The sequence below is a fragment of the Myotis brandtii genome, unplaced genomic scaffold (assembly GCF_000412655.1).
Source record: "Myotis brandtii unplaced genomic scaffold, ASM41265v1 scaffold2867, whole genome shotgun sequence".
Lineage (NCBI taxonomy): Eukaryota > Metazoa > Chordata > Mammalia > Chiroptera > Vespertilionidae > Myotis > Myotis brandtii.
The window spans coordinates 15,323-21,603 of NW_005360950.1; the positions used below are offsets into that span (position 1 = coordinate 15,323).

Here is a 6,281-nt window from a genome sequence, read left to right on the forward strand (position 1 = left end):
GGCTGATCCCCCGCCTAGTGTAGTCACCAATAATCCCACGCACCTTGGTCATCCAGGGGGACCACAGGTGGGACAAGGAAGTATATGGGCAAAGTATAATTACATGGGTGTTGCCACCCTGCTTCCCTTTTGTATGACACAGAGTCCAACTGCTGCTCCTTTGTGTGTAGAATTAAAGAGAGGCTTCTGGTTAGCATGGACGCCAAAGGAGAGGGAAGCAAAACCCCAAATACATCTACTATCACTAATTGCTCCTGGAAAAGGTACAGAAAATGTAACATTACTAAGTCATCCGCCCCCCGCAAGCCATTATGTAAAAAGTTTTATGAATGGCACCCGACAGAGGAAGAAATCAATTGGCAAGACTGTTATAGGGACCACCCCACCTTTTTGTTTTTTAAATAACAGCAAACTTAATAACAGTTTTTCCTTTGTGGACTGGAGTCCCTACGGGTCTGCGTATAGTAATAATCGCACCCTAAAGTGAAAGGGGGGACGCATCCTATCTACTAGTATATGATGAAGCTAATCACGCCATCTCATGGCGTGGAGGAGGATTCGCTGGATCTCGATTACATGATAATTGGCCCCTACAAAACACGCAATGGAAATCAGCTGCTGCACTTGCACCTATAAAATGGTATAGTTTTAACTATAGCTTAAATAACTCTATTCATACCTTATGGGGAACTCCCAATAAGACATATATGTGCCACCATTTGTGTATTTGACACTTTTGTACTCCTCTCAGGTCCCATTCAGGTGCGCCTTAATACAACAAGCCATTTGCATGGGGTGTCATGCTCAGGCTTCACACCATCCCATTGTATTAATTCTACATTCCAGGAAGATTCCCTCATGATTTTAAAACAACCTGCTTTTGCTTGGGTTCCTACTAACCTAACGGAGCCTTGGGAATCTCATCAAACCTACCAACTGTTACCTGACCTGGTAAAAATCTTAAAACGGCAAAAAAGATTTATTGGAATGTTAATTGTAGGACTCTTTGCTCTGGTACTGTTACTTACTTCTGTAGGGATTGCTCCTTCATCCATGGTACAAACCGTTCAAACTTCTCAGTTTGTACAAGTTAAGGAAAATGTAACTAAGACCTTGTCTATACAAAAAAGAATTGACAGCCAATTTGAAATAGAAATATCAGCACTAAAATCTATTTGTGATACCCCCGCTCCCTATAACAGTACCTTACATCCTTGGGAATCAATAAAAAATCACCTTCTTGGTGGTTGGGGTAAAGGTAACACAACCCTTGATATTTTAGAATTACAACGGCATATTGTACAATTATCCCAGGCAAACTTACAAACTAGTTCCTTAGATGCCTGGCAGCACTTTAAAAAGGACATGAAAGATTTTAATCCCTTCCACTGGATCTCCTTACATCTGCCTCTTAGCATAACCACTATTGCCTGTCTCATTCTTGTTCTTGTATGTTTATTTCTAGTCTGCAGATGCAGAATGAAGGGTCTTAAAAGGACTCAAGCCCTTTTAAGTAGTCAGCCTGGTTAAGTGCCGCAACCTTTTGCAGTGGGGGTTCAGGATCTGAAGGAGGGGCCGATGCACAAGTGAAAACGCTAGACAAGAAATATGAATTTAGAAGGCATGGGGGGCCAGGTGGAGACCTCTCTCTTGGAAAGGCACACTAAAACCTGGGCTCATCTGCTTTTTATTCATTTTTAGATACACATCTTGCCCTCAGTAAAGCTCGGCAAACAGGTAGCAGACCGACCGTCTCAAAGGTCAGTAAAGATCAGTAATGATCAGTAAGGTCCAGTAAATATTACAACATATGGTATACAGACGGCATACACTTTTCAAGATTTATTTAAAAAACAAAAAGGGGGAGATGTGGGAAGTCACCACTTGTCAATACTGTCCTGAGCATGCACCACGGAACGTGGAAGGCTGATGGACCTTGAGCATTAGCAGGGCTGATGCTAGGCACCGATGGTTCCTGTTGAGATAATGGTGTCTCAAAGCAATCTCCTGACCTGATAGCCTCCAAGTAAATGTTTACTTGTGTGTCGGCCCCTCCTTCAGATCCTGAACACCCCACTGCAAAAGGTTGCGGCACTTACCCAGGCTGACTACTAATAAACAGGATGATCACGGACGGCTGTGGTTGAAAGGTCAGGTGTCCTCTGGGCCCTGCACACCAGAGGCTGACCCCATGCTGGGGGCAGCCATCCACCATGCACCAGGCCCGGGGACACGGGCATCTGTGGGCTTAGGTAATCTCACCATATCCAGGTGGTTCCCATGCACACACCCGCCTGCCAGGGGCCATAGCACCTGCAGCAGGTAATGTGCTGAGTTCCCTGAGTGGCGGACAGCTACAAGGAAGCAAGGAGCCATGTGTCCAGCTGGGCCCAGGCCGCCCAGGGAAAGGCAGGCTGGCAGAGAAGAGTGGGGAGTGGCTTCAGTGGCATTGGTGTGGGATCTCTGACCTCTGACCTGGGACCCCTGTGCCCCTGTGCCCCTGGCAGAAGACAACCCCATGTGAGTAACCCCAGTCACCTTGTCTGATAGGAGAACCACCCAGATGGGCTGCCCTGCCCAGCCCTTGAGCAGCACAGAAGTAATGGAGGCAGGCGGCCACCCTGGGCCCAGGCTGCTGGAGGGCAATGTCTCTGAGACAAAAGGCTCCTCTGCTGCCCTCTGCCCCCCCCCCTTGTCAATCAACGTCATGTGCATCCACTCGGTTTAAACATGGTCTTTGAAAATGATTCATTTCCCTTTATTTGTCAATGCTGATTTCCGAAAACTTGGAAAAACACAGACAAGTATCCTATCTAATAAAAGAGTATTATGCAAAGTAGTCATTGCTCCATCACTCCGTCACAAAGATGGCCGAGTCCAGTCCCCTCGGCCCCGCTGCTGAAGTGTCCAGGCCTATTGGCCAGGCAGGTGATGGGAGAGGCGGGGGGGCACCGAGGGGCAGAGCAGGTGATTGGAGGGGGCAGGGGCGGAGCCTGCGATCGCAGGGGCCTGGGAAAGGGCGAAGCCAGTGATCAGAGGGCCTAGGGGTCCCCTGCTTAGGCCTGCAGGGGTGAAGCCGGCAATTTCAGGGGTCTGGGCGCCTCTAGTCCTATATAATAAAGAGCTAATATGCAAATGGTCATCACGCCTTCAACCATCATGCCGTAACGGCTCAAACATTCAACACTGGGGAGAGAGGAATGGTGACCAGACAGACTGTGGCCTGGAAGAGGGACAAACCACCCACATCATGGTCCCAGGCACCAGTGCCTGTGCCTGCAGCCTGGGAGAGGGACAAGCCGCCAGCCCCACAGTCCCGGGTTTCAGCATTGTGCCTGTGGCCTGGGAGAGGGGCAATCTGCATGCCCCATGATCCACGCTATCCCAGGCACCAGTGGTTGTGCCTGCAGCCTGGGAGAGGGACAAGCTGCCCACCCCATGTTCCAGGTGCCAGCGCCTGCACCTGCGGCCCGGGAGAGGGACAAGCTGCTCACCCCACGGTCCCAGGCGCCTGCGGGTGTGGCCTTGGCGAAGCTGCCTGCCCACAGTCCCCTGTGGCTGTGGCCAGCCTGAGTGAAGACGGCCCGGGTCCTGGGTGCCTGCAGCCCACCAGAGAGAGGGAATCCTGGGTCCCTGGTATGGGGCAAGGCATAGGCAGTTAGGGGCGATCAGGCCAGCAGGGGAGCAGTTAGAGACAATCAGGCAGAGAAGCAGAGGCAGGTAGGGGTGATCAGGCAGGCAGAGGGGTTAGGGGCAATCAGGCAGGCAGGCAGGTATGTGGTTAGGAGCTCGTGGTCCTGGATTGTGAGAGGCAGTTGGGCATCCTCCAAGGGGTCCCAGATGGGAGAGGGTGCAGGCCGGGCTCCCCCCACCCCACACACACACACACCGTGCACAAAGTTCGTGCATCAGTCTTCTAGTATATAATAAAAAGTGCTACAAATTCCAGCACTCAGACAACCACCATTAAACATGGTATATTTTGTGCACATCTTGTAATGCCACATGTGTATGTGTGTGTGTTTCTATCACATTTGCATCCTTGCTGTTTAGGCCACTTTGAACCCTTTCACGGATGAACACTGGGGCTGTGACTCGGAATTCCCGCCCACGTGTGTGGCGGCTGTAACATTCCTTGGCTCTTAGCTGGTCCCCGCCCGGTGCGGCTGCCTGTGAGGATCCTTAAAATCCTAAATGCTGCGTGGGCATTTTTGCGATAATATTCCACTCAGATTTGACTCATGATGGATGGTCTTTAGGGAGATCCCTCAAAGTAAAGTTGCTGAGTTAAGAAGTGGAAGTTTAAAATACATATATATTTTTTATTGATTTCAGAGAAGAAGGGAGAGGGAGAGATAGAAACATCAATGATGAGAATCATGGATCAGCTGCCTCCTAAACCGACCACACTGAGGATCGAGCCCACAACCCGGGCCTGTGCCCTGACCGGGAATCGAACACTGACCACCTGGTTCATAGGTCATCGCTCAACCACTGAGCCACACCAGCTGGGCCATTTTGGCATTTTAAGAATGTGGGTCATTTAAAGCTGGATACAGGGCATCGCTGTGGCAGCTGGAGGGGCAGGTTACGGGGAGAAAGAACTGCGGGCAGACGAGGCCCCCGCTCCCCCTGCCGCCTGGGCGCCCCGGGCATTGCCCGGGTCGGGGAAAGCCTCCTGCTGGACTGGGAGCCCCTGGCAGCCTGCTTTTTGCCCAGAGAGTCTGGCTCTGTCCGCCCACCCTGTGCTCCCCGAGGCCTGCCTTTCTGTTGTCAGCGCTGGAACATTCTGGAACTGGCTCCTCGAGATGAGGGTGGGGGTGGAGGTGGGGGAGCCAGCAGGAGATGGATTCTGGGAGGGACTCAGAAGAGGGCCTTGGTCCATGCCAGGACCCGGCTGCCTGCAGGCCTCGCTCCTGCCCCAATGACCGCTGCCCCGGACCGGGGACCAGGGACCAGGTGGGGGAGGCCCGGGCAGGGGCTGAGAACAGGGGGTCATGGATGGGACTGCACACCCCTTGCCCAGCACCAGGCAGGGTGAAGGGATGCACTGCCAAGCCTCATTTCTTAGAGGGCACCCATGTGTCTTCAGGAAGTTGCCCCTCACCCAGCGCGTGACTTGTCTGCCCAGAGCCCTCTGTCCAGGCCGTGTGCCGCATGCCGACCTCGCTGGTGCTGGGGACAGCCCTGCTGGGACCATCGCTGACCCTGTCATGGGCGCCCTGGCAACATGCCCAACGCCACCCCAGGGCCTTTAGGCTGAGCTGGGGCCCTGGGATGGAGGGAGGAGGGCTCCTGGGAGGAGCTCAGAGAGCAGCAGAGGGAGACATGCCAGGCATTGACCTCGGTCCCCACAGCAAGGACCACGGCGACCCTGGCAGCGGGTGGGGGTGAGACGGCGGGTCCCACACATGGATGGTGTCTGTGGCTGCACCTGCACCCGACCTCCCGGGTCAGCAGGACGGACACCAATCGCTGAGGAGCCCGGCCACCGGGCTCAGTGGTTGGGCATCAAATCAGCAGGTGATAGTTTGATTCTCGGTCAGGGCACAGGACTAGGTGGCAGGCTCACTCCCCATTAGGGGGCGTGCAGGAGGCAGCCGATCCATGGTTCTCTCTCATCGTTGATGTTTCTCTCTCTCTCCCTCTCCCTCCCTCTCTGAAATCAATAAAAACATATTTTTGGGAAAAAGTCGGGGAAAGTGGCCTGTGGGGTCGAGGGCGGGATGAAGCAGGAAGACGGGAGCAGGCAGGTCCTTGTCTGCACTATTTTATTTCTTTTATTTAAAAAGCGCAGCAGCAAACGTGACGACATCCCGCCAGCGGAGGGGGGAAGTGGGGACGTGCCGGCCCCGTCTCTCTCTGTCTAAATGTAAGTCCTCAGAGGCGAGCTCACAGGACCATGTTCGGGTGCGGAGCGCTGAGCTCTCCTGGTCGGGGCCCCGCAGGCCTGGCATGGGCACCGGCAGGGGCCTGGGTCACCCGTGCCAGGCACACTCCTGGGTCAGGCGCCAGGCAGATGGGTGGGAACCCAGGCTGCAGCCAAGGACTGAGACCTGTGACCCCCCAGCTGAGGGGGACGGGCCCTGGGCCGAGAAGAGCCAGAGCGGCCCTGTAGGTGGGTGAGCTCCAGGGCTGGGTTGCAGGTCCCCCTGACCAGAGGGCCCGTGGGCGTGGCCTGGAGGAAGTGAGCACAGGGCCTGGCCAGGTACCAGCGGCTCCCCTGGCATCCGCCCACCTCCCCATGACCGTAGCTTCACACCCTGTGTGCCAGGACCTGG

The 6,281-nt window shown here is 54.2% G+C and overlaps 1 protein-coding gene across 1 annotated transcript in view; it reads right to left on the reverse strand.

Moving 5' to 3' along the window:
- Nucleotides 1–292: 292 nt before the first annotated feature.
- LOC102254988 (protein C19orf12 homolog) overlaps nucleotides 293–6,281 on the reverse strand; it is a 23,589-nt gene continuing 17,600 nt past the window's right edge. The window contains exon 5 of the transcript XR_001362645.1: nucleotides 293–308. The gene's annotated coding sequence lies outside the window, so the exon portion shown is untranslated. The remainder of the gene's footprint in view (nucleotides 309–6,281) is intronic.